Consider the following 27,571-nt stretch of genomic DNA (forward strand, 5'->3'; position numbering starts at 1 on the left):
ACAAATGTGCATTATATAGGTACTGGAATCATACAGTTCCTCTATGTAACCAGATAATTGCAGAGAAAGGCTGACTTGTAGTGGGCACATCTTCTTCCCTGATGTGATAATTCTCTGCAGCTGAAACTGAGACTCTCAGATCACTTCGTGTCTGCCAACAAAGCAGCAGCAGCTGAAGATGACCAACTTCCTCATGTGTCACAGGGTGATCAGACGTTGCAACAAAAGACATGCAGGTGGTTGAGAGAAGAGAAAAAGCTTACAGCACCTGGTATTCCCAAGCAGTCTCCCATCCAAGTACTAACCAGGCCCAACCCTGCTTGGCTTCCAAGATCAGACGAGGTCGGGCATATTCAGGGTGGTGTGGCCGTAAGCAACAATGTCTGTGACAAATATAAACTGTATAGGTACTGGAATCATACGGTTCCTCTATGCAACCAGATAATTGCCAAGAAAGGCTGATAAGTAGTGGAAACATCTTCCCTGACGTGATTATTCTCTCCAGCTGAAACTGAGACTCTCATATCACTTCGTGTCTGCCAACAAAGCAGCAGCAGCTGAAGATGACCAACTTCCTCATGTGTCACAGGGCGATCAGACATTGCAACAAAAGACATGCAGGTGGTAGAGAGAAGAGAAAAAATTTACAGCACCTGGTATTCCCAAGCGGTCTCCCATCCAAGTACTAACCAGGCCCAACCCTCCTTGGCTTCCAAGATCAGACGAGGTCGGGCATATTCAGGGTGGTGTGGCCGTAAGCAACAATGTCTGTGACAAATATAAACTGTATAGGTACTGGAATCATACGGTTCCTCTATGCAACCAGATAATTGCCAAGAAAGGCTGATAAGTAGTGGAAACATCTTCCCTGACGTGATTATTCTCTCCAGCTGAAACTGAGACTCTCATATCACTTCGTGTCTGCCAACAAAGCAGCAGCAGCTGAAGATGACCAACTTCCTCATGTGTCACAGGGCGATCAGACATTGCAACAAAAGACATGCAGGTGGTAGAGAGAAGAGAAAAAATTTACAGCACCTGGTATTCCAAAGTGGTCTCCCATCCAAGTACTAACCAGGCCCAACCCTGCTTGGGTTCTGAGATCAGACGAGGTCGGGCATATTCAGGGTGGTGTGGCCGTAAGTAACAATGTCTGTGACAAATGTGCATTATATAGGTACTGGAATCATACGGTTCCTCTATGCAACCAGATAATTGCCAAGAAAGGCTAACTTGTAGTGGGCACATCTTCTTCCCTGATGTGATTATTCTCTGCAGCTGAAACTGAGACTCTCAGATCACTTCATGTCTGCCAACAAAGCAGCAGCAGCTGAAGATGACCAACTTCCTCATGTGTCACAGGGTGATCAGACGTTGCAACAAAAGACAAGCAGGTGGTAGAGAGAAGAGAAAAAATTTACAGCACCTGGTATTCCCAAGTGGTCTCCCATCCAAGTACTAACCAGGCCCAACCCTGCTTGGCTTCCGAGATCAGACGAGGTCAGGCATGTTCCGGGTGGTGTGGCCGTAAGCAGCAATGTCTCTGACAAATGTGCATTATATAGGTACTGGAATCATACGGTTCCTCTATGCAACAAGATAATTGCCGAGAAAGGCTGATGTGTAGCGGGTAAATCATCTTCTCTGATGTGATCATTCTCTGCAACTGAAACTGAGACTCTCAGATCACTTCATGTCTGCCAACAAAGCAGCAGCAGCTGAAGATGACCAACTTCCTCATGTGTCACAGGGTGATCAGACGTTGCAACAAAAGACATGCAGGTGGTAGAGAGAAGAGAAAAAATTTACAGCACCTGGTATTCCCAAGTGGTCTCCCATCCAAGTACTAACCAGGCCCAACCCTGCTTGGCTTCCGAGATCAGACGAGGTCAGGCATGTTCCGGGTGGTGTGGCCGTAAGCAGCAATGTCTCTGACAAATGTGCATTATATAGGTACTGGAATCATACGGTTCCTCTATGCAACCAGATAATTGCCGAGAAAGGCTGATGTGTAGCGGGTAAATCATCTTCTCTGATGTGATCATTCTCTGCAACTGAAACTGAGACTCTCAGATCACTTCATGTCTGCCAACAAAGCAGCAGCAGCTGAAGATGACCAACTTCCTCATGTGTCACAGGGTGATCAGACGTTGCAACAAAAGACATGCAGGTGGTTGAGAGAAGAGAAAAAGCTTACAGCACCTGGTATTCCCAAGCTGTCTCCCATTCAAGTACTAACAAGGACCAACCCTGCTTGGCTTCCAAGATCAGACGAGGTCGGGCATGTTCAGGGTGGTGTGTCCGTAAGCAACAATGTCTGTGACAAATGTGCATTATATAGGTACTGGAATAATACAGTTCCTCTATGTAACCAGATAATTGCCGAGAAAGGCTAACTTGTAGTGGGCACATCTTCTTCCCTGATGTGATTATTCTCTGCAGCTGAAACTGAGACTCTCAGATCACTTTGTGTCTGCCAACAAAGCAGCAGCAGCTGAAGATGACCAACTTCCTCATGTGTCACAGGGTGATCAGACGTTTCAACAAAAGACATGCAGGTGGTAGAGAGAAGAGAAAAAGCTTACAGCACCTGGTATTCCCAGACAGTCTACCATCCAAGTACTAACCAGGTCCAAACCTGCTTGGCTTCCGAGATCAGATGAGGTCGGGCATATTCAGGGTGGTGTGGCCGTAAGTAACCATAACTGTGACAAATGTGCATTATATAGGTACTGAAATCATACAGTTCCTCTATGTAACCAGATAATTGCAGAGAAAGGCTGACTTGTAGTGGGCACATCTTCTTCCCTGATGTGATAATTCTCTGCAGCTGAAACTGAGACTCTCAGATCACTTCGTGTCTGCCAACAAAGCAGCAGCAGCTGAAGATGACCAACTTCCTCATGTGTCACAGGGTGATCAGACTTTGCAACAACAGACACGCAGGTGGTCGAGAGAAGAGAAAAAGCTTACAGCACCTGGTATTCCAAAGCAGTCTCCCATCCAAGTACTAACCAGGCCCAACCGTGCTTGGCTTCCGAGATCGGACAAGGTCGGATATGTTCAGGGTGGTGTGGCCGTAAGCAACAAAGTCTTTGACAAATGTGCATTATATAGGTACTGGAATCATACAGTTCCTCTATGTAACCAGATAATTGCCGAGAAAGGCTGATGTGTAGTGGGCATATATTCTTCCCTGATGTGATTATTCTCTGCAGCTGAAACTGAGACTCTCAGATCACTTTGTGTCTGCCAACAAAGCAGCAGCAGCTGAAGATGACCAACTTCCTCATGTGTCACAGGGTGATCAGATGTTACAACAAAAGACATGCAGGTGGTAGAGAGAAGAGAAAAAGCTTACAGCACCTGGTATTCCAAAGCAGTCTCCCATCCAAGTACTAACCAGGCCCAACCGTGCTTGGCTTCCGAGATCGGACAAGGTCGGATATGTTCAGGGTGGTGTGGCCGTAAGCAACAAAGTCTTTGACAAATGTGCATTATATAGGTACTGGAATCATACAGTTCCTCTATGTAACCAGATAATTGCCGAGAAAGGCTGACTTGTAGTGGGCACATCTTCTTCCCTGATGTGATTATTCTCTGCAGCTGAAACTGAGACTCTCAGATCACTTTGTGTCTGCCAACAAAGCAGCATTAGCTGAAGATGACCAACTTCCTCATGTGTCACAGGGTGATCAGACGTTGCAACAAAAGACATGCAGGTGGTAGAGAGAAGAGAAAAAGCTTACAGCACCTGGTATTCCCAAGCGGTCTCTCATCCAAGTACTAACCAGGCCCAACCCTCCTTGGCTTCTGTGAGCAGACGAGGTCAGACATATTCAGGGTGGTTTGGCCGTAAGCAACAATCTCTGTGACAAATGTGCATTATATAGGCAATGGAATCATATGGTTCCTCTATGTAACAAGATAATTGCCGAGAAAGGCTGATATGTAGTGGGCACATCTTGTTCCCTGACGTGATAATTTTCTCCAGCTGAAAATGAGACTCTAAGATCACTTCGTGTCTGCCAACAAAGCAGCAGCAGCTGAAGATGACCAACTTCCTCATGTGTCACAGGGTGATCAGACGTTGCAACAAAAGACATGCAGGTGGTTGAGAGAAGAGAAAAAGCTTACAGCACCTGGTATTCCCAAGCTGTCTCCCATTCAAGTACTAACAAGGTCCAACCCTGCTTGGCTTCCAAGATCAGACGAGGTCGGGCATGTTCAGGGTGGTGTGTCCGTAAGCAACAATGTCTGTGACAAATGTGCATTATATAGGTACTGGAATAATACAGTTCCTCTATGTAACCAGATAATTGCCGAGAAAGGCTAACTTGTAGTGGGCACATCTTCTTACCTGATGTGATTATTCTCTGCAGCTGAAACTGAGACTCTCAGATCACTTTGTGTCTGCCAACAAAGCAGCAGCAGCTGAAGATGACCAACTTGCTCATGTGTCACAGGGTGATCAGACGTTGCAACAAAAGACATGCAGGTGGTAGAGAGAAGAGAAAAAATTTACAGCACCTGGTATTCCCAAGTGGTCTCCCATCCAAGTACTAACCAGGCCCAACCCTGCTTGGCTTCCGAGATCAGACGAGGTCAGGCATGTTCCGGGTGGTGTGGCCGTAAGCAGCAATGTCTCTGACAAATGTGCATTATATAGGTACTGGAATCATACGGTTCCTCTATGCAACCAGATAATTGCCGAGAAAGGCTGATGTGTAGCGGGTAAATCATCTTCTCTGATGTGATCATTCTCTGCAACTGAAACTGAGACTCTCAGATCACTTCATGTCTGCCAACAAAGCAGCAGCAGCTGAAGATGACCAACTTCCTCATGTGTCACAGGGTGATCAGACGTTGCAACAAAAGACATGCAGGTGGTTGAGAGAAGAGAAAAAGCTTACAGCACCTGGTATTCCCAAGCTGTCTCCCATTCAAGTACTAACAAGGACCAACCCTGCTTGGCTTCCAAGATCAGACGAGGTCGGGCATGTTCAGGGTGGTGTGTCCGTAAGCAACAATGTCTGTGACAAATGTGCATTATATAGGTACTGGAATAATACAGTTCCTCTATGTAACCAGATAATTGCCGAGAAAGGCTAACTTGTAGTGGGCACATCTTCTTCCCTGATGTGATTATTCTCTGCAGCTGAAACTGAGACTCTCAGATCACTTTGTGTCTGCCAACAAAGCAGCAGCAGCTGAAGATGACCAACTTCCTCATGTGTCACAGGGTGATCAGACGTTTCAACAAAAGACATGCAGGTGGTAGAGAGAAGAGAAAAAGCTTACAGCACCTGGTATTCCCAGACAGTCTACCATCCAAGTACTAACCAGGTCCAAACCTGCTTGGCTTCCGAGATCAGATGAGGTCGGGCATATTCAGGGTGGTGTGGCCGTAAGTAACCATAACTGTGACAAATGTGCATTATATAGGTACTGGAATCATACAGTTCCTCTATGTAACCAGATAATTGCAGAGAAAGGCTGACTTGTAGTGGGCACATCTTCTTCCCTGATGTGATAATTCTCTGCAGCTGAAACTGAGACTCTCAGATCACTTCGTGTCTGCCAACAAAGCAGCAGCAGCTGAAGATGACCAACTTCCTCATGTGTCACAGGGTGATCAGACTTTGCAACAAAAGACACGCAGGTGGTCGAGAGAAGAGAAAAAGCTTACAGCACCTGGTATTCCAAAGCAGTCTCCCATCCAAGTACTAACCAGGCCCAACCGTGCTTGGCTTCCGAGATCGGACAAGGTCGGATATGTTCAGGGTGGTGTGGCCGTAAGCAACAAAGTCTTTGACAAATGTGCATTATATAGGTACTGGAATCATACAGTTCCTCTATGTAACCAGATAATTGCCGAGAAAGGCTGATGTGTAGTGGGCATATATTCTTCCCTGATGTGATTATTCTCTGCAGCTGAAACTGAGACTCTCAGATCACTTTGTGTCTGCCAACAAAGCAGCAGCAGCTGAAGATGACCAACTTCCTCATGTGTCACAGGGTGATCAGATGTTACAACAAAAGACATGCAGGTGGTAGAGAGAAGAGAAAAAGCTTACAGCACCTGGTATTCCAAAGCAGTCTCCCATCCAAGTACTAACCAGGCCCAACCGTGCTTGGCTTCCGAGATCGGACAAGGTCGGATATGTTCAGGGTGGTGTGGCCGTAAGCAACAAAGTCTTTGACAAATGTGCATTATATAGGTACTGGAATCATACAGTTCCTCTATGTAACCAGATAATTGCCGAGAAAGGCTGACTTGTAGTGGGCACATCTTCTTCCCTGATGTGATTATTCTCTGCAGCTGAAACTGAGACTCTCAGATCACTTTGTGTCTGCCAACAAAGCAGCATTAGCTGAAGATGACCAACTTCCTCATGTGTCACAGGGTGATCAGACGTTGCAACAAAAGACATGCAGGTGGTAGAGAGAAGAGAAAAAGCTTACAGCACCTGGTATTCCCAAGCGGTCTCTCATCCAAGTACTAACCAGGCCCAACCCTCCTTGGCTTCTGTGAGCAGACGAGGTCAGACATATTCAGGGTGGTTTGGCCGTAAGCAACAATCTCTGTGACAAATGTGCATTATATAGGCAATGGAATCATATGGTTCCTCTATGTAACAAGATAATTGCCGAGAAAGGCTGATATGTAGTGGGCACATCTTGTTCCCTGACGTGATAATTTTCTCCAGCTGAAAATGAGACTCTAAGATCACTTCGTGTCTGCCAACAAAGCAGCAGCAGCTGAAGATGACCAACTTCCTCATGTGTCACAGGGTGATCAGACGTTGCAACAAAAGACATGCAGGTGGTTGAGAGAAGAGAAAAAGCTTACAGCACCTGGTATTCCCAAGCTGTCTCCCATTCAAGTACTAACAAGGCCCAACCCTGCTTGGCTTCCAAGATCAGACGAGGTCGGGCATGTTCAGGGTGGTGTGTCCGTAAGCAACAATGTCTGTGACAAATGTGCATTATATAGGTACTGGAATAATACAGTTCCTCTATGTAACCAGATAATTGCCGAGAAAGGCTAACTTGTAGTGGGCACATCTTCTTACCTGATGTGATTATTCTCTGCAGCTGAAACTGAGACTCTCAGATCACTTTGTGTCTGCCAACAAAGCAGCAGCAGCTGAAGATGACCAACTTCCTCATGTGTCACAGGGTGATCAGACGTTTCAACAAAAGACATGCAGGTGGTAGAGAGAAGAGAAAAAGCTTACAGCACCTGGTATTCCCAGACAGTCTACCATCCAAGTACTAACCAGGTCCAAACCTGCTTGGCTTCCGAGATCAGATGAGGTCGGGCATATTCAGGGTGGTGTGGCCGTAAGTAACCATAACTGTGACAAATGTGCATTATATAGGTACTGGAATCATACAGTTCCTCTATGTAACCAGATAATTGCAGAGAAAGGCTGACTTGTAGTGGGCACATCTTCTTCCCTGATGTGATATTTCTCTGCAGCTGAAACTGAGACTCTCAGATCACTTCGTGTCTGCCAACAAAGCAGCAGCAGCTGAAGATGACCAACTTCCTCATGTGTCACAGGGTGATCAGACTTTGCAACAAAAGACATGCAGGTGGTCGAGAGAAGAGAAAAAGCTTACAGCACCTGGTATTCCCAAGCGGTCTCTCATCCAAGTACTAACCAGGCCCAACCCTCCTTGGCTTCTGTGAGCAGACGAGGTCAGACATATTCAGGGTGGTTTGGCCGTAAGCAACAATCTCTGTGACAAATGTGCATTATATAGGCAATGGAATCATATGGTTCCTCTATGTAACAAGATAATTGCCGAGAAAGGCTGATATGTAGTGGGCACATCTTGTTCCCTGACGTGATAATTTTCTCCAGCTGAAAATGAGACTCTAAGATCACTTCGTGTCTGCCAACAAAGCAGCAGCAGCTGAAGATGACCAACTTCCTCATGTGTCACAGGGTGATCAGACGTTGCAACAAAAGACATGCAGGTGGTTGAGAGAAGAGAAAAAGCTTACAGCACCTGGTATTCCCAAGCGGTCTCCCATCCAAGTACTAACCAGGCCCAACCCTGGTTGGCTTCCAAGATCAGACGAGGTCGGGCATATTCAGGGTGGTGTGGCCGTAAGCAACAATGTCTGTGACAAATATAAACTGTATAGGTACTGGAATCATACGGTTCCTCTATGCAACCAGATAATTGCCAAGAAAGGCTGATAAGTAGTGGAAACATCTTCCCTGACGTGATTATTCTCTCCAGCTGAAACTGAGACTCTCATATCACTTCGTGTCTGCCAACAAAGCAGCAGCAGCTGAAGATGACCAACTTCCTCATGTGTCACAGGGCGATCAGACATTGCAACAAAAGACATGTAGGTGGTAGAGAGAAGAGAAAAAATTTACAGCACCTGGTATTCCCAAGTGGTCTCCCATTCAAGTACTAACCAGGCCCAACCCTGCTTGGCTTCCGAGATCAGGCGAGGTCAGGCATGTTCCGGGTGGTGTGGCCGTAAGCAGCAATGTCTCTGACAAATGTGCATTATATAGGTACTGGAATCATACGGTTCCTCTATGTAACCAGATAATTGCCGAGAAAGGCTGATGTGTAGCGGGTAAATCATCTTCTCTGATGTGATCATTCTCTGCAACTGAAACTGAGACTCTCAGATCACTTCATGTCTGCCAACAAAGCAGCAGCAGCTGAAGATGACCAACTTCCTCATGTGTCACAGGGTGATCAGATGTTACAACAAAAGACATGCAGGTGGTAGAGAGAAGAGAAAAAGCTTACAGCACCTGGTATTCCCAAGCAGTCTCCCACCCAAGTACTAACCAGGCACAACCCTGCTTGGCTTCCGAGATCAGACGAGGTCGGGCATATTATATTCAGGGTGGTGTGGCCGTAAGCGACAATCTCTGTGACAAATGTGTATTATATAGGTACTGGAATCATACACTTCCTCTATGTAACCAGATAATTGCCGAGAAAGGCTGACTCTTAGTGGGCACATCTTCCTTCTTGATGTGATCATTCTCTTCAGCTGAAACTGAGACTCTCAGATCACTTCGTGTCTGCCAACAAAGCAGCAGAAGCTGAAGATGACCAACTTCCTCATGTGTCACAGGGTGATCAGACATTGCAACAAAAGACATGCAGGTTGTAGAGAGAAGAGAAAAAGCTTACAGCACCTGGTATTCGCAAGCGGTCTCCCATTCAAGAACTAACCAGGCCCAACCCTGCTTGACTTCCGAGATCAGACGAGGTCGAGCTTATTCAGGGTGGTGTGGCTGTAAGCAACAATATCTGGTACAAATGTGTATTATATAGGTACTGGAATCATACACTTCCTCTATGTAACCAGATAATTGCCGAGAAAGGCTGACTCTTAGTGGGCACATCTTCTTCCCTGATGTGATTATTCTCTGGAGCTGAAACTGAGACTCTCAGATCACTTCATGTCTGCCAACAAAGCAGCAGCAGCAGCTGAAGATGATCAACTTCCTCATGTGTCAGAGGGTGATCAGACGTTGCAACAAAAGACATGCAGGTTGTAGAGAGAAGAGAAAAAGCTTACAGCAAATGGTATTTTCAAGCGGTCTCCCACCCAAGTACTAACCAGAACCAACCCTGCTTGGCTTCCGAGATCAGACGAGGTCAGGCATATTGAGGGTGGTGTGGCCGTAAGCAACAATGTCTGTGACAAATGTGCATTATATAAGTACAGGAATCATACGGTTCCTCTATGTAACCAGATAATTGCTGAGAAAGGCTGATGTGTAGTGGGCACATCTTCTTCCCTGACGTGATTATTCTCTTCAGCTGAAACTGAGACTCTCAGATCACTTCGTGTCTGCCAACAAAGCAGCAGAAGCTGAAGATGACCAACTTCCTCATGTGTCACAGGGTGATCAGACGTTGCAACAAAAGACATGCAGGTGGTAGAGAGAAGAGAAAAAGCTTACAGCACCTGGTATTCCCAAGAGGTCTTCCATCCAAGTACTAACCAGGCCCAACCCTCCTTGGCTTCCAAGATCAGACGAGGTCGGGCATATTCAGGGTGGTGCGGCCGTAAGCAACAATAGCTGTGACAAATGTGCATTATATAAGTACTGGAATCATACACTTCCTCTATGTAACCAGATAATTTCCGAGAAAGGCTCACTTGTTATGGGCACATCTTCTTCCCTGATGTGATCATTCTCTGCAGCTGAAACTGAGACTCTCAGATCACTTCGTGTCTAACAACAAAGAAGCAGCAGCTGCTGAAGATGACCAACTTCCTCATGTGTCACAGGATGATCAGACGTTGCAACAAAAGACATGCAGGTGGTAGAGAGAAGAGAAGAAGCTTACAGCACCTGGTATTCCCAAGTAGTCTCCCATCCAAGTACTAAGCAGGGTCAACCCTGCTTGGCTTCCGAGATCAGACGAGGTCGGGCATGTTCAGGGTGGTGTGGCCGTAAGCAACAATGTCTCTGACAAATGTGCATTATATAGGTACTGGAATCATACGGTTCCTCTATGCAACCAGATAATTGCCGAGAAAGGCTGATAAGTAGTGGGCACATCTTCTTCCCTGATGTGATTATTCTCTCGAGCTGAAACTGAGACTCTCAGATCACTTTGTGTCTGCCAACAAAGCAGCAGAAGCTGAAGATGACCAACTTCCTCATGTGTCACAGGGTGATCAGACATTGCAACAAAAGACATGCAGGTGGTAGAGAGAAGAGAAAAAGCTTACAACACCTGGTATTCCGAAGAGGTCTTCCATCCAAGTACAAACCAGGCCCAACCCTGCTTGGCTTCCGAGATCAGACGAGGTCGGGCATGTTCAGGGTTGTGTGGCCGTAAACAACAATGTCTCTGACAAATGTGCATTATATAGGTACTGGAATCATACGGTTCCTCTATGCACCCAGATAATTGCAGAGAAAGGCTGATGTGTAGCGGGCATATCATCTTCTCTGATGTGATCATTCTCTGCAACTGAAACTGAGACTCTCAGATCACTTCGTGTCAGCCAACAAAGCAGCAGCAGCTGAAGATGACCAACTTCCTCATGTGTCACAGGGTGATCAGACGTTGCAACAAAAGACATGCAGGTGGTAGAGAGAAGAGAAAAAGCTTACAGCACCTGGTATTCCCAAGAGGTCTTCCATCCAAGTACTAACCACGCCCAACCCTCCTTGGCTTCCAAGATCAGACGAGGTCGGGCATATTCAGGGTGGTGCGGCCGTAAGCAACAATAGCTGTGACAAATGTGCATTATATAGGTACTGGAATCATACACTTCTTCTATGTAACCAGATAATTGCAGAGAAAGGCTGACTTGTAGTGGGCACATCTTCTTCCCTGATGTGATTATTCTCTGCAGCTGAAACTGAGACTCTCAGATCACTTCGTGTCTGCCAACAAAGAAGCAGCAGCTGCTGAAGATGACCAACTTCCTCATGTGTCACAGGATGATCAGACGTTGCAAGAAAAGACATGCAGGTGGTAGAGAGAAGAGAATAAGCTTACAGCACCTGGTATTCCCAAGCAGTCTCCCATCCAAGTACTAAGCAGGCTCAACCCTGCTTGGCTTCCGAGATCAGACGAGGTCGGGCATGTTCAGGGTGGTGTGGCCGTAAGCAACAATGTCTCTGACAAATGTGCATTATATAGGTACTGGAATCATACGGTTCCTCTATGCAACCAGATAATTGCCGAGAAAGGCTGATGTGTAGCGGGCATATCATCTTCTCTGATGTGATCATTCTCTTCAGCTGAAACTGAGACTCTCAGATCACTTCGTGTCTGCCAACAAAGCAGCAGAAGCTGAAGATGACCAACTTCCTCATGTGTCACAGGGTGATCAGACGTTGCAACAAAAGACATGCAGGTGGTAGAGAGAAGATAAAAAGCTTAAGGCACCTGGTATTCCCAAGCGGTCTACTATTCAAGCACTAACCAGGCGCAACCCTGCTTGGCTTCTGAGATCAGACGAGGTCGGGCTTATTCAGGGTGGTGTGGCCGTAAGCAACTATATCGGTGACAAATGTGCATTATATAGGTACTGGAATCATACACTTCCTCTGTGTAACCAGATAATTGCCGAAAAAGGCTGACTTGTAGTGGGTTCATCTTCCTCCTTGATGTGATTATTCTCTTCAGCTGAAACTGAGACTCTCAGATCACCTTGTGTCTATCAACAAAGCAGCAGCAGCTGAAGATGACCAACTTCTTCACGTGTCACAGGGTGATCAGACGTTGCAACAAAAGACATGCAGGTTGTAGAGAGAAGAGAAAAAGCTTACAGCAAATGGTATTTTCAAGCGGTCTCCCACCCAAGTACTAACCAGAACCAACCCTGCTTGGCTTCCGAGATCAGACGAGGTCAGGCATATTGAGGGTGGTGTGGCCGTAAGCAACAATGTCTGTGACACATGTGCATTATATAAGTACAGGAATCATACGGTTCCTCTATGTAACCAGATAATTGCTGAGAAAGGCTGATGTGTAGTGGGCACATCTTCTTCCCTGACGTGATTATTCTCTTCAGCTGAAACTGAGACTCTCAGATCACTTCGTGTCTTCCAACAAAGCAGCAGCAGCTGAAGATGACCAACTTCCTCATGTGTCACAGGGTGATCAGACGTTGCAACAAAAGACATGCAGGTTGTAGAGAGAAGAGAAAACGCTTACAGCACCTGGTATTCCCAAGCAGTCTCCCATTGAAGTACTAACCAGGCCCAACCCTCCTTATCTTCCGAGATCAGACGAGGTCGGGCATATTCAGGGTGGTGTGGCCGTAAGGAACAATTTCTGTGCCAAATGTGCATTATATAAGTACTGGAATCATACACTTCCTCTATGTAACCAGATAATTTCCGAGAAAGGCTCACTTGTTATGGGCACATCTTCTTCCCTGATGTGATCATTCTCTGCAGCTGAAACTGAGACTCTCAGATCACTTCGTGTCTGCCAACAAAGCAGCAGAAGCTGAAGATGACCAACTTCCTCATGTGTCACAGGGTGATCAGACGTTGCAACAAAAGACATGCAGGTGGTAGAGAGAAGAGAAAAAGCTTACAGCACCTGGTATTCCCAAGAGGTCTTCCATCCAAGTACTAACCAGGCCCAACCCTCCTTGGCTTCCAAGATCAGACGAGGTCGGGCATATTCAGGGTGGTGCGGCCGTAAGCAACAATAGCTGTGACAAATGTGCATTATATAGGTACTGGAATCATACACTTCTTCTATGTAACCAGATAATTGCAGAGAAAGGCTGACTTGTAGTGGGCACATCGTCTTCCCTGATGTGATTATTCTCTGCAGCTGAAACTGAGACTCTCAGATCACTTCGTGTCTAACAACAAAGAAGCAGCAGCTGCTGAAGATGACCAACTTCCTCATGTGTCACAGGATGATCAGACGTTGCAACAAAAGACATGCAGGTGGTAGAGAGAAGAGAAAAAGCTTACAGCACCTGGTATTCCCAAGTAGTCTCCCATCCAAGTACTAAGCAGGCTCAACCCTGCTTGGCTTCCGAGATCAGACGAGGTCGGGCATGTTCAGGGTGGTGTGGCCGTAAGCAACAATGTCTCTGACAAATGTGCATTATATAGGTACTGGAATCATACGGTTCCTCTATGCAACCAGATAATTGCCGAGAAAGGCTGATAAGTAGTGGGCACATCTTCTTCCCTGACGTGATTATTCTCTCGAGCTGAAACTGAGACTCTCAGATCACTTTGTGTCTGCCAACAAAGCAGCAGAAGCTGAAGATGACCAACTTCCTCATGTGTCACAGGGTGATCAGACATTGCAACAAAAGACATGCAGGTGGTAGAGAGAAGAGAAAAAGCTTACAACACCTGGTATTCCGAAGAGGTCTTCCATCCAAGTACAAACCAGGCCCAACCCTGCTTGGCTTCCGAGATCAGACGAGGTCGGGCATGTTCAGGGTTGTGTGGCCGTAAACAACAATGTCTCTGACAAATGTGCATTATATAGGTACTGGAATCATACGGTTCCTCTATGCACCCAGATAATTGCAGAGAAAGGCTGATGTGTAGCGGGCATATCATCTTCTCTGATGTGATCATTCTCTGCAACAGAAACTGAGACTCTCAGATCACTTCGTGTCAGCCAACAAAGCAGCAGCAGCTGAAGATGACCAACTTCCTCATGTGTCACAGGGTGATCAGACGTTGCAACAAAAGACATGCAGGTGGTAGAGAGAAGAGAAAAAGCTTACAGCACCTGGTATTCCCAAGAGGTCTTCCATCCAAGTACTAACCACGCCCAACCCTCCTTGGCTTCCAAGATCAGACGAGGTCGGGCATATTCAGGGTGGTGCGGCCGTAAGCAACAATAGCTGTGACAAATGTGCATTATATAGGTACTGGAATCATACACTTCTTCTATGTAACCAGATAATTGCAGAGAAAGGCTGACTTGTAGTGGGCACATCTTCTTCCCTGATGTGATTATTCTCTGCAGCTGAAACTGAGACTCTCAGATCACTTCGTGTCTGCCAACAAAGAAGCAGCAGCTGCTGAAGATGACCAACTTCCTCATGTGTCACAGGATGATCAGACGTTGCAAGAAAAGACATGCAGGTGGTAGAGAGAAGAGAAGAAGCTTACAGCACCTGGTATTCCCAAGCAGTCTCCCATCCAAGTACTAAGCAGGCTCAACCCTGCTTGGCTTCCGAGATCAGACGAGGTCGGGCATGTTCAGGGTGGTGTGGCCGTAAGCAACAATGTCTCTGACAAATGTGCATTATATAGGTACTGGAATCATACGGTTCCTCTATGCAACCAGATAATTGCCGAGAAAGGCTGATGTGTAGCGGGCATATCATCTTCTCTGATGTGATCATTCTCTTCAGCTGAAACTGAGACTCTCAGATCACTTCGTGTCTGCCAACAAAGCAGCAGAAGCTGAAGATGACCAACTTCCTCATGTGTCACAGGGTGATCAGACGTTGCAACAAAAGACATGCAGGTGGTAGAGAGAAGATAAAAAGCTTAAGGCACCTGGTATTCCCAAGCGGTCTACTATTCAAGCACTAACCAGGCGCAACCCTGCTTGGCTTCTGAGATCAGACGAGGTCGGGCTTATTCAGGGTGGTGTGGCCGTAAGCAACTATATCGGTGACAAATGTGCATTATATAGGTACTGGAATCATACACTTCCTCTGTGTAACCAGATAATTGCCGAAAAAGGCTGACTTGTAGTGGGTTCATCTTCCTCCTTGATGTGATTATTCTCTTCAGCTGAAACTGAGACTCTCAGATCACCTTGTGTCTATCAACAAAGCAGCAGCAGCTGAAGATGACCAACTTCTTCACGTGTCACAGGGTGATCAGACGTTGCAACAAAAGACATGCAGGTGGTAGAGAGAAGAGAAAAAGCTTACAGCACCTGGTATTCCCAAGCTGTCTCCCATCCAAGTACTAACCAGGTACAACCTTCTTGGTGTCCGAGATCAGACGAGGTCTGGCTTATTCAGGGTGGTGTGGCCGTAAGCAACAATGTCTCTGAAAATGTGCATTATATAGGTACTGGAATCATACGGTTCCTCTATGCAACCAGATAATTGCCGAGAAAGGCTGATGTGTAGCGGGCAAATCATCTTCTCTGATGTGATCATTCTCTGCAACTGAAACTGAGACTCTCAGATCACTTTGTGTCAGCCAACAAAGCAGGAGCAGCTGAAGATGACCAACTTCCTCATGTGTCACAGGGTGATCAGATGTTGCAACAAAAGACATGCAGGTTGTAGAGAGAAGAGAAAACGATTACAGCACCTGGTATTCCCAAGCAGTCTCCCATCCAAGTACTAAGCAGGCTCAACGCTGCTTGGCTTCCGAGATCAGACGAGGGCGGGTATGTTCAGGGTGGTGTGGCCGTAAGCAACAATGTGTCTGACAAAAGTTTATTATATTAGTACAGGAATCATACGGTTCCTCTATGTAACCAGATAATTGCTGAGAAAGGCTGATGTGTAGTGGGCACATCTTCTTCCCTGACGTGATTATTCTCTTCAGCTGAAACTGAGACTCTCAGATCACTTCGTGTCTTCCAACAAAGCAGCAGCAGCTGAAGATGACCAACTTCCTCATGTGTCACAGGGTGATCAGACGTTGCAACAAAAGACATGCAGGTGGTAGAGAGAAGAGAAAAAGCTTAAAGCACCTGGTATTCCCAAGAGGTCTTCCATCCAAGTACTAACCAGAACCAACCCTCCTTGGCTTCCGAGATCAGACAAGGTCGGGCATGTTCAGGGTGGTGTGGCCGTAAGCAACAATGTCTCTGACAAATGTGCATTATATAGGTACTGGAATCATACGGTTCCTCTATGCAACCAGTTAATTTCCGAGAAAGGCTGATGTGTACTGGGCACATCTTCTTCCCTGACGTGATTATTCTCTGCAGCTGAAAATGAGACTCTCAGATCACTTTGTGTCTGCCAACAAAGCAGCAGCAGCTGAAGATGACCAACTTCCTCATGTGTCACAGGAGGATCAGACGTTGCCACATAAGACATGAAGGTGGTAGAGAGTAGAGAAGAAGCTTACAGCACCTGGTATTCCCAAGTGGTCTCCCATCCAAGTACTAACCAGGCCCAACCCTGCTTGGCTTCCAAGATCAGACGAGGTCAGGCATGTTCCGGGTGGTGTGGCCGTAAGCAGCAATGTCTCTGACAAATGTGCATTATATAGGTACTGGAATCATACGGTTCCTCTATGCAACCAGATAATTGCCGAGAAAGGCTGATGTGTAGCGGGTAAATCATCTTCTCTGATGTGATTATTCTCTGCAACTGAAACTGAGACTCTCAGATCACTTCATGTCTGCCAACAAAGCAGCAGCAGCTGAAGATGACCAACTTCCTCATGTGTCACAGGGTGGTCAGACGTTGCAACAAAAGACATGCAGGTGGTTGAGAGAAGAGAAAAAGCTTACAGCACCTGGTATTCCCAAGCTGTCTCCCATTCAAGTACTAACCAGGCCCAAACCTGCTTGACTTCCAAGATCAGGCTTATTCAGGGTGGTGTGGCCGTAAGCAACAATATCTGTGACAAATGTGCATTATATAGGTACTGGAATCATACAGTTCCTCTATGTAACCAGATAATTGCCGAGAAAGGCTGACTTGTAGTGGGCACATCTTCTTCCCTGATGTGATTATTCTCTGCAGCTGAAATTGAGACTCTCAGATCACTTCGTGTCTGCCAACAAAGAAGCAGCAGCAGCTGAAGATGACCAACTTCCTCATGTGTCACAGGAGGATCAGACGTTGCCACAAAAGACATGAAGGTGGTAGAGAGTAGAGAAGAAGCTTAAAGCACATGGTATTCCCAAGTGGTCTCCCATCCAAGTACTAACCAGGCCCAACCCTGCTTGGCTTCCGAGATCAGACGAGGTCAGGCATGTTCCGGGTGGTGTGGCCGTAAGCAGCAATGTCTCTGACAAATGGGCATTATATAGGTACTGGAATCATACGGTTCTTCTATGCAACCAGATAATTGCCGAGAAAGGCTGATGTGTAGCGGGTAAATCATCTTCTCTGATGTGATCATTCTCTGCAACTGAAACTGAGACTCTCAGATCACTTCATGTCTGCCAACAAAGCAGCAGCAGCTGAAGATAACCAACTTCCTCATGTGTCACAGGGCGATCAGACGTTGCAACAAAAGACATGCAGGTGGTAGAGAGAAGAGAAAAAGCTTACAGCACCTGGTATTCCCAAGCGGTCTCTCATCAAAGTACTAACCAGGCCCAACCCTCCTTGGCTTCTGAGATCAGACGAGGTCAGACATATTCAGGGTGGTTTGGCCGTAAGCAACAATCTCTGTGACAAATGTGCATTATATAGGCAATGGAATCATATGGTTCCTCTATGTAACAAGATAATTGCCGAAAAAGGCTGATATATAGTGGGCACATCTTGTTCCCTGACGTGATAATTTTCTCCAGCTGAAAATGAGACTCTAAGATCACTTCGTGTCTGCCAACAAAGCAGCAGCAGCTGAAGATGACCAACTTCCTCATGTGTCACAGGGTGATCAGACGTTGAAACAAAAGACATGAAGGTGGTTGAGAGAAGAGAAAAAGCTTACAGCACCTGGTATTCCCAAGCGGTCTCCCATCCAAGTACTAACCAGGACCAACCCTGCTTGGCTTCCAAGATCAGACGAGGTTGGGCATATTCAGGGTTGTGTGGCCGTAAGTAACAATGTCTGTGACAAATGTGCATTATATAGGTACTGGAATCATACGGTTCCTCTATGCAACCATATAATTGCCAAGAAAGGCTGATATGTAGTGGGCACATCTTGTTCCCTGACGTGATAATTTTCTCATGCTGAAACTGAGACTCTAAGATCACTTCGTGTCTGCCAACAAAGCAGCAGAAAATGAAGATGACCAACTTCCTCATGTGTCACAGGGTGATCAGACGTTGCAACAAAAGACATGCAGGTGGTTGAGAGAAGAGAAAAAGCTTACAGCACCTGATAATCCCAAGCGGTCTCCCATCCAAGTACTAACCAGGCACAACCCTGCTTGGCTTCCGAGATCAGACAAGGTCGGGCATATTCAGGGTGGTGTGGCCGTAAGCAACAATGTCTGTGACAAATGTAAATTGTATAGGTACTGGAATCATACGTTTCCTCTATATAACCAGATAATTGCCGAGAAAGGCTGATAAATAGTGGGCACATCTTCTTCCCTGACGTGATTATTCTCTCCAGCTGAAAATGAGACTCTCAGATCACTTCGTGTCAGCCAACAAAGCAGCAGCAGCTGCTGAAGATGACCAACTTCCTCATGTGTCATAGGGTGATCAGACGTTGCAACAAAAGACATGCAGGTGGTAGAGAGAAGAGAAAAAGCTTAAAGCACCTGGTATTCCCAAGAGGTCTTCCATCCAAGTACTAACCAGGCCCAACCCTCCTTGGCTTCCGAGATCAGACGAGGTCGGGCATGTTCAGGGTGGTGTGGCCGTAAGCAACAATGTCTCTGACAAATGTGCATTATATAGGTACTGGAATCATACGGTTCCTCTATGCAACCAGTTAATTTCAGAGAAAGGCTGATGTGTACTGGGCACATCTTCTTCCCTGATGTGATTATTCTCTGCAGCTGAAATTGAGACTCTCAGATCACTTCGTGTCTGCCAACAAAGAAGCAGCAGCAGCTGAAGATTACCAACTTCCTCATGTGTCACAGGAGGATCAGACGTTGCCACAAAAGACATGAAGGTGGTAGAGAGTAGAGAAGAAGCTTACAGCACCTGGTATCCCTAAGTGGTCTCCCATCCAAGTACTAACCAGGCCCAACCCTGCTTGGCTTCCGAGATCAGACGAGGTCAGGCATGTTCCGGGTGGTGTGGCCGTAAGCAGCAATGTCTCTGACAAATGTGCATTATATAGGTACTGGAATCATACGGTTCCTCTATGCAACCAGATAATTGCCGAGAAAAGCTGATGTGTAGCGGGTAAATCATCTTCTCTGATGTGATCATTCTCTGCAACTGAAACTGAGACTCTCAGATCACTTCATGTCTGCCAACAAAGCAGCAGCAGCTGAAGATGACCAACTTCCTCATGTGTCACAGGGCGATCAGACGTTGCAACAAAAGACATGCAGGTGGTAGAGAGAAGAGAAAAAGCTTACAGCACCTGGTATTCCCAAGCGGTCTCTCATCAAAGTACTAACCAGGCCCAACCCTCCTTGGCTTCTGAGATCAAACTAGGTCAGACATATTCAGGGTGGTTTGGCCGTAAGCAACAATCTCTGTGACAAATGTGCATTATATAGACAATGGAATCATATGGTTCCTCAATGTAACAAGATAATTGCCGAAAAAGGCTGATATATAGTGGGCACATCTTGTTCCCTGACGTGATAATTTTCTCCAGCTGAAAATGAGACTCTAAGATCACTTCGTGTCTGCCAACAAAGCAGCAGCAGCTGAAGATGACCAACTTCCTCATGTGTCACAGGGTGATCAGACGTTGCAACAAAAGACATGCAGGTGGTTGAGAGAAGAGAAAAAGCTTACAGCAACTGGTATTCCCAAGCGGTCTCCCATCCAAGTACTAACCAGGCCCAACCCTGCTTGGCTTCCAAGATCAGACGAGGTTGGGCATATTCCGGGTGGTGTGGCCGTAAGTAACAATGTTTGTGACAAATGTGCATTATATAGGTACTGGAATCATACGTTTCCTCTATATAACCAGATAATTGCAGAGAAAGGCTGATAAATAGTGGACACATCTTCTTCCCTGACGTGATTATTCTCTCCAGCTGAAAATGAGACTCTCAGATCACTTCGTGTCTGCCAACAAAGCAGCAGCAGCTGAAGATGACCAACTTCCTCATGTGTCACAGGGCGATCAGACCTTGCAACAAAATACATGCAGGTGGTAGAGAGAAGAGAAAAAGCTTACAGCACCTGGCATTCCCAAGGGGTCTCCCATTCAAGTACTAACCAGGCCCAACCCTGCTTGGGTTCCGAGATCAGTCGAGGTCGGGCATATTCAGGGTGGTGTGGCCGTAAGTAACAATGTCTGTGAAAAATGTGCATTATATAGGTACTGGAATAATACAGTTCCTCTATGTAACCAGATAATTGCAGAGAAAGGCTAACTTGTTGTGGGCACATCTTCTTCCTTGATGTGATTATTCTCTGCAGCTGAAACTGAGACTCTCAGATCACTTCGTGTCTGCTAACAAAGCAGCAGCAGCTGAAGATGACCAACTTCCTCATGTGTCACAGGGCGATCAGACATTGCAACAAAAGACATGTAGGTGGTAGAGAGAAGAGAAAAAGCTTACAGCACCTGGTATTCCCAAGCGGTGTCCCATCAAAGTACTAACCAGAACCAGCCCTCCTTGGCTTCCGAGATCAGACAAGGTCAGACATATTCAGGGTGGTTTGTCCGTAAGTAACAATCTCTGTGACAAATGTGCATTATATAGGCAATGGAATCATACACTTCCTCTATGTAACCAGATAATTGCCGAGAAAGGCTGATATGTAGTGGGCACATCTTCTTCCCTGACGTGATAATTCTCTCCAGCTGAAAATGAGACTCTCAGATCACTTTGTGTCTGCCAACAAAGCAGCAGCAGCTGAAGATGACCAACTTCCTCATGTGTCACAGGGTGATCAGACGTTGCAACAAAAGACATGCAGGTGGTAGAGAGAAGAGAAAAAGCTTACAGCACCTGGTATTCCCAAGCAGTCTCCCATCCAAGTACTAACCAGGCCCAAACCTGCTTGACTTCCAAGATCAGACAAGGTCGGGCTTATTCAGGGTGGTGTGGCCGTAAGCAACAATATCTGTGACAAATGTGCATTATATAGGTACTGGAATCATACACTTCCTCTATGTAACCAGATAATTGCCGAGAAAGGCTGACTTGTAGTGGGCACATCTTCTTCCCTGATGTGATTATTCTCTGCAGCTGAAACTGAGACTCTCAGATCACTTTGTGTCTGCCAACAAAGCAGCAGCAGCAGCTGAAGATGACCAACTTCCTCATGTGTCACAGGGTGATCAGACGTTGCAACAAAAGACATGCAGGTGGTAGAGAGAAGAGAAGAAGCTTACAGCACCTGGTATTCCCAAGCGGTCTCTCATGCAAGTACTAACCAGGCCCAACCCTCCTTGGCTTCTGTGAGCAGACGAGGTCAGACATATTCAGGGTGGTTTGGCCGTAAGCAACAATCTCTGTGACAAATGTGCATTATATAGGCAATGGAATCATATGGTTCCTCTATGTAACAAGATAATTGCCGAGAAAGGCTGATATGTAGTGGGCACATCTTGTTCCCTGACGTGATAATTCTCTGCAGCTGAAACTGAGACTCTCAGATCACTTTGTGTCTGCCAACAAAACAGCAGCAGCTGAAGATGACCAACTTCCTCATGTGTCACAGGGTGATCAGACGTTTCAACAAAAGACATGCAGGTGGTACAGAGAAGAGAAAAAGCTTACAGCACCTGGTATTCCCAGACAGTCTACCATCCAAGTACTAACCAGGTCCAAACCTGCTTGGCTTCCGAGATCAGATGAGGTCGGGAATATTCAGGGTGGTGTGGCCGTAAGCAACAATCTCTGTGACAAATGTGCATTATATAGGCAATGGAATCATATGGTTCCTCTATGTAACAAGATAATTGCCGAGAAAGGCTGATATGTAGTGGGCACATCTTGTTCCCTGACGTGATAATTTTCTCCAGCTGAAAATGAGACTCTAAGATCACTTCGTGTCTGCCAACAAAGCAGCAGCAGCTGAAGATGACCAACTTCCTCATGTGTCACAGGGTGATCAGACGTTGCAACAAAAGACATGCAGGTGGTTGAGAGAAGAGAAAAAGCTTACAGCACCTGGTATTCCCAAGCGGTCTCCCATCCAAGTACTAACCAGGCCCAACCCTGCTTGGCTTCCAAGATCAGACGAGGTCGGGCATATTCAGGGTGGTGTGGCCGTAAGCAACAATGTCTGTGACAAATATAAACTGTATAGGTACTGGAATCATACGGTTCCTCTATGCAACCAGATAATTGCCAAGAAAGGCTGATAAGTAGTGGAAACATCTTCCCTGACGTGATTATTCTCTCCAGCTGAAACTGAGACTCTCATATCACTTCGTGTCTGCCAACAAAGCAGCAGCAGCTGAAGATGACCAACTTCCTCATGTGTCACAGGGTGATCAGACGTTGCAACAAAAGACATGCAGGTGGTAGAGAGAAGAGAAAAAGCTTACAGCACCTGGTATTCCCAAGCGGTCTCTCATCCAAGTACTAACCAGGCCCAACCCTGCTTGGCTTCCGAGATCAGGCGAGGTCAGGCATGTTCCGGGTGGTGTGGCCGTAAGCAGCAATGTCTCTGACAAATGTGCATTATATAGGTACTGGAATCATACGGTTCCTCTATGTAACCAGATAATTGCCGAGAAAGGCTGATGTGTAGCGGGTAAATCATCTTCTCTGATGTGATCATTCTCTGCAACTGAAACTGAGACTCTCAGATCACTTCATGTCTGCCAACAAAGCAGCAGCAGCTGAAGATGACCAACTTCCTCATGTGTCACAGGGTGATCAGACGTTGCAACAAAAGACATGCAGGTGGTAGAGAGAAGAGAAAAAATTTACAGCACCTGGTATTCCCAAGAGGTCTTCCATCCAAGTACTAACCAGGCCCAACCCTCCTTGGCTTCCGAGATCAGACGAGGTCGAGCTTATTCAGGGTGGTGTGGCGGTAAGCAACAATATCTGGTACAAATGTGTATTATATAGGTACTGGAATCATACACTTCCTCTATGTAACCAGATAATTGCCGAGAAAGGCTGACTCTTAGTGGGCACATCTTCCACCTTGATGTGATTATTCTCTGGAGCTGAAACTGAGACTCTCAGATCACTTCATGTCTGCCAACAAAGCAGCAGCAGCAGCTGAAGATGACCAACTTCCTCATGTGTCACAGGGTGATCAGATGTTGCAACAAAAGACATGCAGGTTGTAGAGAGAAGAGAAAAAGCTTACAGCAAATGGTATTTTCAAGCGGTCTCCCACCCAAGTACTAACCAGGCCCAACCCTGCTTGGCTTCCGAGATCAGACAAGGTCAGGCATATTGAGGGTGGTGTGGCCGTAAGCAACAATGTCTGTGACAAATGTGCATTATATAAGTACAGGAATCATACGGTTCCTCTATGTAACCAGATAATTGCTGAGAAAGGCTGATGTGTAGTGGGCACATCTTCTTCCCTGACGTGATTATTCTCTTCAGCTGAAACTGAGACTCTCAGATCACTTCGTGTCTTCAAACAAAGCAGCAGCAGCTGAAGATGACCAACTTCCTCATGTGTCACAGGGTGATCAGACGTTGCAACAAAAGACATGCAGGTTGTAGAGAGAAGAGAAAACGCTTACAGCACCTGGTATTCCCAAGCAGTCTCGCATTGAAGTACTAACCAGGCCCAACCCTCCTTGGCTTCCGAGATCAGACGAGGTCGGGCATATTCAGGGTGGTGTGGCCGTAAGGAACAATTTCTGTGACAAATGTGCATTATATAAGTACTGGAATCATACACTTCCTCTATGTAACCAGATAATTTCCGAGAAAGGCTCACTTGTTATGGGCACATCTTCTTCCCTGATGTGATCATTCTCTGCAGCTGAAACTGAGACTCTCAGATCACTTCGTGTCTGCCAACAAAGCAGCAGCAGCTGCTGAAGATGACCAACTTCCTCATGTGTCATAGGGTGATCAGACGTTGCAACAAAAGACATGCAGGTGGTTGAGAGAAGAGAAGAAGCTTACAGCACCTGGTATTCCCAAGTGGTCTCCCATCCAAGTACTAACCAGGCCCAACCCTGCTTGGCTTCCGAGATCAGACGAGGTCAGGCATGTTCCGGGTGGTGTGGCCGTAAGCAGCAATGTCTCTGACAAATGTGCATTATATAGGTACTGGAATCATACGGTTCCTCTATAGAACCAGATAATTGCCGAGAAAGGCTGATGTGTAGCGGGTAAATCATCTTCTCTGATGTGATCATTCTCTAGCACTGAAACTGAGACTCTCAGATCACTTCATGTCTGCCAACAAAGCAGCAGCAGCTGAAGATGACCAACTTCCTCATGTGTCACAGGGTGATCAGACGTTGCAACAAAAGACATGCAGGTGGTTGAGAGAAGAGAAAAAGCTTACAGCACCTGGTATTCCCAAGCTGTCTCCCATTCAAGTACTAACAAGGCCCAACCCTGCTTGGCTTCCAAGATCAGACGAGGTCGGGCATGTTCAGGGTGGTGTGGCCGTAAGCAACAATGTCTGTGACAAATGTGCATTATATAGGTACTGGAATAATACAGTTCCTCTATGTAACCAGATAATTGCCGAGAAAGGCTAACTTGTAGTGGGCACATCTTCTTCCCTGATGTGATTATTCTCTGCAGCTGAAACTGAGACTCTCAGATCACTTTGTGTCTGCCAACAAAGCAGCAGCAGCTGAAGATGACCAACTTCCTCATGTGTCACAGGGTGATCAGACGTTTCAACAAAAGACATGCAGGTGGTAGAGAGAAGAGAAAAAGCTTACAGCACCTGGTATTCCCAAGCAGTCTCCCACCCAAGTACTAACCAAGCACAACCCTGCTTGGCTTCCGAGATCAGACGAGGTCGGGCATATTATATTCAGGGTGGTGTGGCCGTAAGCGACAATCTCTGTGACAAATGTGTATTATATAGGTACTGGAATCATACACTTCCTCTATGTAACCAGATAATTGCCGAGAAAGGCTGACTCTTAGTGGGCACATCTTCCTTCTTGATGTGATCATTCTCCTCAGCTGAAACTGAGACTCTCAGATCACTTCGTGTCTGCCAACAAAGCAGCAGAAGCTGAAGATGACCAACTTCCTCATGTGTCACAGGGTGATCAGACATTGCAACAAAAGACATGCAGGTTGTAGAGAGAAGAGAAAAAGCTTACAGCACCTGGTATTCGCAAGCGGTCTCCCATTCTCCTTGGCTTCCGAGATCAGACGAGGTCGGGCTTATTCAGGGTGGTGTGGCCGTAAGGAACAATTTCTGTGACAAATGTGCATTATATAGGTACTGGAATCATACAATTCCTCTATGTAACCAGATAATTGCAGAGAAAGGCTGACTTGTTATGGGCACATCTTCTTCCCTGATGTGATTATTCTCTGCAGCTGAAACTGAGACTCTCAGATCACTTCGTGTCTGCCAACAAAGCAGCAGCAGCTGAAGATGACCAACTTCCTCATGTGTCACAGGGTGATCAGACGTTGCAACAAAAGACATGCAGGTGGTCGAGAGAAGACAAAAAGCTTACAGCTCCTGGTATTCCCAAGCGGTCTCCCATTTAAGTACTAACCAGGCCCAACCCTCCTTGGCTACCGAGATCAGACGAGGTCGGGCATGTTCAGGGTGGTGTGGCCGTAAGCAACAATGTCTGTGACAAATGTGCATTATATAGGTACTGGATTCATACGGTTCCTCTATGTAACCAGATAATTGCCGAGAAAGGCTGACTTGTAGTGGGCAAATCTTCTTCCCTCATGTGATCATTCTCTGCAGCTGAAACTGAGACTCTCAGATCACTTCGTGTCTGCCAACAAAGCAGCAGCAGCTGAAGATGACCACCTTCCTCATGTGTCACAGGGTGATCAGACGTTGCAACAAAAGACATGCAGGTGGTCGAGAGAAGAGAAAAAGCTTACAGCACCTGGTGTTCCCAAGCAGTCTACCATCCAAGTACTAACCACGCCCAACCCTCCTTGGCTTCCGAGATCAGACGAGGTCGGGTATGTTCAGGGTGGTGTGGCCGTAAGCAACAATGTCTCTGACAAATGTGCATTATATAGGTACTGGAATCATACGGTTCCTCTATGCAACCAGATCATTTCCGAGAAAGGCTGATGTGTAGTGGGCACATCTTCTTCCCTGACGTGATTATTCTCTGCAGCTGAAACTGAGACTCTCAGATCACTTTGTGTCTGCCAACACAGCAGCAGCAGCTGAAGATGACCAACTTCCTCATGTGTCACAGGGTGATCAGACGTTGCAACAAAAGACATGCAGGTGGTAGAGAGAAGAGAAAAAGCTTACAGCACCTGGTATTCCCAGACAGTCTACCATCCAAGTACTAACCAGGCCCAAACCTGCTTGGCTTCCGAGATCAGACGTGGTCGGGCATATTCAGGGTGGTGTGGCCGTAAGCAACCATAACTGTGAAAAATGTGCATTATATAGGTACTGGAATCATACAGTTCCTCTATGTAACCAGATAATTGCCGAGAAAAGCTGATAAGTAGTGGGCACATCTTCTTCCCTGACGTGATTATTCTCTCGAGCTGAAACTGAGACTCTCAGATCACTTTGTGTCTGCCAACAAAGCAGCAGAAGCTGAAGATGACCAACTTCCTCATGTGTCACAGGGTGATCAGACGTTGCAACAAAAGACATGCAGGTGGTACAGAGAAGAGAAAAAGCTTACAGCACCTCGTATTCCCAAGAGGTCTTCCATCCAAGTACAAACCAGGCCCAACTGTGCTTGGCTTCCGAGATCAGACTAGGTCGGGCATGTTCAGGGTTGTGTGGCCGTAAGCAACAATGTCTCTGACAAATGTGCATTATATAGGTACTGGAATCATACGGTTCCTCTATGCAACCAGATAATTGCCGAGAAAGGCTGATGTGTAGCGGGCATATCATCTTCTCTGATGTGATCATTCTCTGCAACTGAAACTGAGGCTCTCAGATCACTTCGTGTCAGCCAACAAAACAGCAGCAGCTGAAGATGACCAACTTCCTCATGTGTCACAGGGTGATCAGACGTTGCAACAAAAGACATGCAGGTGGTAGAGAGAAGAGAAAAAGCTTACAGCACCTGGTATTCCGAAGTGGTCTCCCATCCAAGTACTAACCAGGCCCAACCCTGCTTTTCTTCCAAGATCAGACGAGGTCAGGTATATTCAGGGTGGTGCGGCCGTAAGCAACAATATCGGTGACAAATGTGCATTATATAGGTACTGG

At 46.4% G+C, this 27,571-nt stretch overlaps 4 non-coding genes and 64 pseudogenes across 4 annotated transcripts; all 68 read right to left on the bottom strand.

The window, feature by feature from the left end:
* Window positions 1–256: 256 nt before the first annotated feature.
* On the bottom strand, window positions 257–375 carry LOC140297678 (5S ribosomal RNA). Its single transcript, XR_011913392.1, has one exon. It is a non-coding gene; the product is annotated as a 5S ribosomal RNA (ribosomal RNA).
* A 266-nt stretch (window positions 376–641) lies between these two features.
* LOC140310737 (5S ribosomal RNA) lies at window positions 642–760 on the bottom strand (annotated as a pseudogene).
* Window positions 761–1,026: 266 nt separating this feature from the next.
* Window positions 1,027–1,145, bottom strand: LOC140312553 (5S ribosomal RNA; annotated as a pseudogene).
* Window positions 1,146–1,414: 269 nt separating this feature from the next.
* On the bottom strand, window positions 1,415–1,533 carry LOC140300926 (5S ribosomal RNA; annotated as a pseudogene).
* Window positions 1,534–1,802: 269 nt separating this feature from the next.
* LOC140300927 (5S ribosomal RNA) lies at window positions 1,803–1,921 on the bottom strand (annotated as a pseudogene).
* Window positions 1,922–2,190: 269 nt separating this feature from the next.
* On the bottom strand, window positions 2,191–2,309 carry LOC140295744 (5S ribosomal RNA; annotated as a pseudogene).
* A 269-nt stretch (window positions 2,310–2,578) lies between these two features.
* LOC140319541 (5S ribosomal RNA) lies at window positions 2,579–2,697 on the bottom strand (annotated as a pseudogene).
* A 269-nt stretch (window positions 2,698–2,966) lies between these two features.
* Window positions 2,967–3,085, bottom strand: LOC140318727 (5S ribosomal RNA; annotated as a pseudogene).
* A 269-nt stretch (window positions 3,086–3,354) lies between these two features.
* LOC140318738 (5S ribosomal RNA) lies at window positions 3,355–3,473 on the bottom strand (annotated as a pseudogene).
* A 269-nt stretch (window positions 3,474–3,742) lies between these two features.
* Window positions 3,743–3,861, bottom strand: LOC140291910 (5S ribosomal RNA; annotated as a pseudogene).
* Window positions 3,862–4,130: 269 nt separating this feature from the next.
* Window positions 4,131–4,249, bottom strand: LOC140294658 (5S ribosomal RNA; annotated as a pseudogene).
* A 269-nt stretch (window positions 4,250–4,518) lies between these two features.
* On the bottom strand, window positions 4,519–4,637 carry LOC140300928 (5S ribosomal RNA; annotated as a pseudogene).
* Window positions 4,638–4,906: 269 nt separating this feature from the next.
* On the bottom strand, window positions 4,907–5,025 carry LOC140295745 (5S ribosomal RNA; annotated as a pseudogene).
* A 269-nt stretch (window positions 5,026–5,294) lies between these two features.
* Window positions 5,295–5,413, bottom strand: LOC140319548 (5S ribosomal RNA; annotated as a pseudogene).
* Window positions 5,414–5,682: 269 nt separating this feature from the next.
* On the bottom strand, window positions 5,683–5,801 carry LOC140318760 (5S ribosomal RNA; annotated as a pseudogene).
* A 269-nt stretch (window positions 5,802–6,070) lies between these two features.
* Window positions 6,071–6,189, bottom strand: LOC140318771 (5S ribosomal RNA; annotated as a pseudogene).
* A 269-nt stretch (window positions 6,190–6,458) lies between these two features.
* Window positions 6,459–6,577, bottom strand: LOC140291911 (5S ribosomal RNA; annotated as a pseudogene).
* A 269-nt stretch (window positions 6,578–6,846) lies between these two features.
* Window positions 6,847–6,965, bottom strand: LOC140292817 (5S ribosomal RNA; annotated as a pseudogene).
* A 269-nt stretch (window positions 6,966–7,234) lies between these two features.
* On the bottom strand, window positions 7,235–7,353 carry LOC140319553 (5S ribosomal RNA; annotated as a pseudogene).
* A 269-nt stretch (window positions 7,354–7,622) lies between these two features.
* Window positions 7,623–7,741, bottom strand: LOC140291912 (5S ribosomal RNA; annotated as a pseudogene).
* A 269-nt stretch (window positions 7,742–8,010) lies between these two features.
* LOC140297813 (5S ribosomal RNA) lies at window positions 8,011–8,129 on the bottom strand. Its single transcript, XR_011913515.1, has one exon. It is a non-coding gene; the product is annotated as a 5S ribosomal RNA (ribosomal RNA).
* A 266-nt stretch (window positions 8,130–8,395) lies between these two features.
* LOC140281975 (5S ribosomal RNA) lies at window positions 8,396–8,514 on the bottom strand (annotated as a pseudogene).
* A 269-nt stretch (window positions 8,515–8,783) lies between these two features.
* Window positions 8,784–8,907, bottom strand: LOC140268490 (5S ribosomal RNA; annotated as a pseudogene).
* A 269-nt stretch (window positions 8,908–9,176) lies between these two features.
* On the bottom strand, window positions 9,177–9,295 carry LOC140298401 (5S ribosomal RNA; annotated as a pseudogene).
* Window positions 9,296–9,567: 272 nt separating this feature from the next.
* On the bottom strand, window positions 9,568–9,686 carry LOC140295425 (5S ribosomal RNA; annotated as a pseudogene).
* A 269-nt stretch (window positions 9,687–9,955) lies between these two features.
* Window positions 9,956–10,074, bottom strand: LOC140311692 (5S ribosomal RNA; annotated as a pseudogene).
* Window positions 10,075–10,346: 272 nt separating this feature from the next.
* Window positions 10,347–10,465, bottom strand: LOC140276903 (5S ribosomal RNA; annotated as a pseudogene).
* Window positions 10,466–10,734: 269 nt separating this feature from the next.
* On the bottom strand, window positions 10,735–10,853 carry LOC140285069 (5S ribosomal RNA; annotated as a pseudogene).
* A 269-nt stretch (window positions 10,854–11,122) lies between these two features.
* On the bottom strand, window positions 11,123–11,241 carry LOC140289473 (5S ribosomal RNA; annotated as a pseudogene).
* Window positions 11,242–11,513: 272 nt separating this feature from the next.
* On the bottom strand, window positions 11,514–11,632 carry LOC140300305 (5S ribosomal RNA; annotated as a pseudogene).
* Window positions 11,633–11,901: 269 nt separating this feature from the next.
* LOC140297172 (5S ribosomal RNA) lies at window positions 11,902–12,020 on the bottom strand (annotated as a pseudogene).
* Window positions 12,021–12,289: 269 nt separating this feature from the next.
* LOC140295426 (5S ribosomal RNA) lies at window positions 12,290–12,408 on the bottom strand (annotated as a pseudogene).
* Window positions 12,409–12,677: 269 nt separating this feature from the next.
* LOC140319352 (5S ribosomal RNA) lies at window positions 12,678–12,796 on the bottom strand (annotated as a pseudogene).
* A 269-nt stretch (window positions 12,797–13,065) lies between these two features.
* Window positions 13,066–13,184, bottom strand: LOC140311702 (5S ribosomal RNA; annotated as a pseudogene).
* A 272-nt stretch (window positions 13,185–13,456) lies between these two features.
* Window positions 13,457–13,575, bottom strand: LOC140296753 (5S ribosomal RNA; annotated as a pseudogene).
* Window positions 13,576–13,844: 269 nt separating this feature from the next.
* Window positions 13,845–13,963, bottom strand: LOC140285080 (5S ribosomal RNA; annotated as a pseudogene).
* Window positions 13,964–14,232: 269 nt separating this feature from the next.
* LOC140289474 (5S ribosomal RNA) lies at window positions 14,233–14,351 on the bottom strand (annotated as a pseudogene).
* A 272-nt stretch (window positions 14,352–14,623) lies between these two features.
* On the bottom strand, window positions 14,624–14,742 carry LOC140300316 (5S ribosomal RNA; annotated as a pseudogene).
* A 269-nt stretch (window positions 14,743–15,011) lies between these two features.
* On the bottom strand, window positions 15,012–15,130 carry LOC140297173 (5S ribosomal RNA; annotated as a pseudogene).
* A 655-nt stretch (window positions 15,131–15,785) lies between these two features.
* Window positions 15,786–15,904, bottom strand: LOC140294712 (5S ribosomal RNA; annotated as a pseudogene).
* Window positions 15,905–16,173: 269 nt separating this feature from the next.
* LOC140294654 (5S ribosomal RNA) lies at window positions 16,174–16,292 on the bottom strand (annotated as a pseudogene).
* A 269-nt stretch (window positions 16,293–16,561) lies between these two features.
* Window positions 16,562–16,680, bottom strand: LOC140299505 (5S ribosomal RNA; annotated as a pseudogene).
* Window positions 16,681–16,949: 269 nt separating this feature from the next.
* LOC140297234 (5S ribosomal RNA) lies at window positions 16,950–17,058 on the bottom strand (annotated as a pseudogene).
* A 272-nt stretch (window positions 17,059–17,330) lies between these two features.
* On the bottom strand, window positions 17,331–17,449 carry LOC140279704 (5S ribosomal RNA; annotated as a pseudogene).
* Window positions 17,450–17,718: 269 nt separating this feature from the next.
* On the bottom strand, window positions 17,719–17,837 carry LOC140267385 (5S ribosomal RNA; annotated as a pseudogene).
* Window positions 17,838–18,106: 269 nt separating this feature from the next.
* Window positions 18,107–18,225, bottom strand: LOC140316158 (5S ribosomal RNA; annotated as a pseudogene).
* A 269-nt stretch (window positions 18,226–18,494) lies between these two features.
* LOC140280225 (5S ribosomal RNA) lies at window positions 18,495–18,613 on the bottom strand (annotated as a pseudogene).
* Window positions 18,614–18,885: 272 nt separating this feature from the next.
* Window positions 18,886–19,004, bottom strand: LOC140307063 (5S ribosomal RNA; annotated as a pseudogene).
* A 272-nt stretch (window positions 19,005–19,276) lies between these two features.
* Window positions 19,277–19,395, bottom strand: LOC140309729 (5S ribosomal RNA; annotated as a pseudogene).
* Window positions 19,396–19,664: 269 nt separating this feature from the next.
* On the bottom strand, window positions 19,665–19,783 carry LOC140291642 (5S ribosomal RNA; annotated as a pseudogene).
* Window positions 19,784–20,052: 269 nt separating this feature from the next.
* Window positions 20,053–20,171, bottom strand: LOC140317314 (5S ribosomal RNA; annotated as a pseudogene).
* Window positions 20,172–20,440: 269 nt separating this feature from the next.
* On the bottom strand, window positions 20,441–20,559 carry LOC140307656 (5S ribosomal RNA; annotated as a pseudogene).
* Window positions 20,560–21,216: 657 nt separating this feature from the next.
* LOC140272409 (5S ribosomal RNA) lies at window positions 21,217–21,335 on the bottom strand (annotated as a pseudogene).
* A 272-nt stretch (window positions 21,336–21,607) lies between these two features.
* LOC140294463 (5S ribosomal RNA) lies at window positions 21,608–21,726 on the bottom strand (annotated as a pseudogene).
* A 269-nt stretch (window positions 21,727–21,995) lies between these two features.
* LOC140302381 (5S ribosomal RNA) lies at window positions 21,996–22,114 on the bottom strand (annotated as a pseudogene).
* Window positions 22,115–22,383: 269 nt separating this feature from the next.
* Window positions 22,384–22,502, bottom strand: LOC140274026 (5S ribosomal RNA). The gene has a single exon (XR_011908073.1). It is a non-coding gene; the product is annotated as a 5S ribosomal RNA (ribosomal RNA).
* A 266-nt stretch (window positions 22,503–22,768) lies between these two features.
* LOC140270488 (5S ribosomal RNA) lies at window positions 22,769–22,887 on the bottom strand (annotated as a pseudogene).
* A 269-nt stretch (window positions 22,888–23,156) lies between these two features.
* Window positions 23,157–23,275, bottom strand: LOC140292706 (5S ribosomal RNA; annotated as a pseudogene).
* Window positions 23,276–23,547: 272 nt separating this feature from the next.
* LOC140296077 (5S ribosomal RNA) lies at window positions 23,548–23,666 on the bottom strand (annotated as a pseudogene).
* A 269-nt stretch (window positions 23,667–23,935) lies between these two features.
* On the bottom strand, window positions 23,936–24,054 carry LOC140293601 (5S ribosomal RNA; annotated as a pseudogene).
* A 272-nt stretch (window positions 24,055–24,326) lies between these two features.
* Window positions 24,327–24,445, bottom strand: LOC140297602 (5S ribosomal RNA). Its single transcript, XR_011913323.1, has one exon. It is a non-coding gene; the product is annotated as a 5S ribosomal RNA (ribosomal RNA).
* A 269-nt stretch (window positions 24,446–24,714) lies between these two features.
* On the bottom strand, window positions 24,715–24,833 carry LOC140284544 (5S ribosomal RNA; annotated as a pseudogene).
* Window positions 24,834–25,102: 269 nt separating this feature from the next.
* Window positions 25,103–25,226, bottom strand: LOC140283696 (5S ribosomal RNA; annotated as a pseudogene).
* A 635-nt stretch (window positions 25,227–25,861) lies between these two features.
* LOC140306112 (5S ribosomal RNA) lies at window positions 25,862–25,980 on the bottom strand (annotated as a pseudogene).
* Window positions 25,981–26,249: 269 nt separating this feature from the next.
* LOC140270130 (5S ribosomal RNA) lies at window positions 26,250–26,368 on the bottom strand (annotated as a pseudogene).
* Window positions 26,369–26,637: 269 nt separating this feature from the next.
* On the bottom strand, window positions 26,638–26,756 carry LOC140302179 (5S ribosomal RNA; annotated as a pseudogene).
* Window positions 26,757–27,025: 269 nt separating this feature from the next.
* Window positions 27,026–27,144, bottom strand: LOC140296497 (5S ribosomal RNA; annotated as a pseudogene).
* Window positions 27,145–27,413: 269 nt separating this feature from the next.
* Window positions 27,414–27,532, bottom strand: LOC140300372 (5S ribosomal RNA; annotated as a pseudogene).
* Between the last annotated feature and the right edge of the window lie 39 nt (window positions 27,533–27,571).

The sequence above is a fragment of the Leuresthes tenuis genome, unplaced genomic scaffold, assembly GCF_036924035.1.
Source record: "Leuresthes tenuis unplaced genomic scaffold, fLeuTen1.0.hap1 SCAF_1, whole genome shotgun sequence".
Classification (NCBI taxonomy): domain Eukaryota; kingdom Metazoa; phylum Chordata; class Actinopteri; order Atheriniformes; family Atherinopsidae; genus Leuresthes; species Leuresthes tenuis.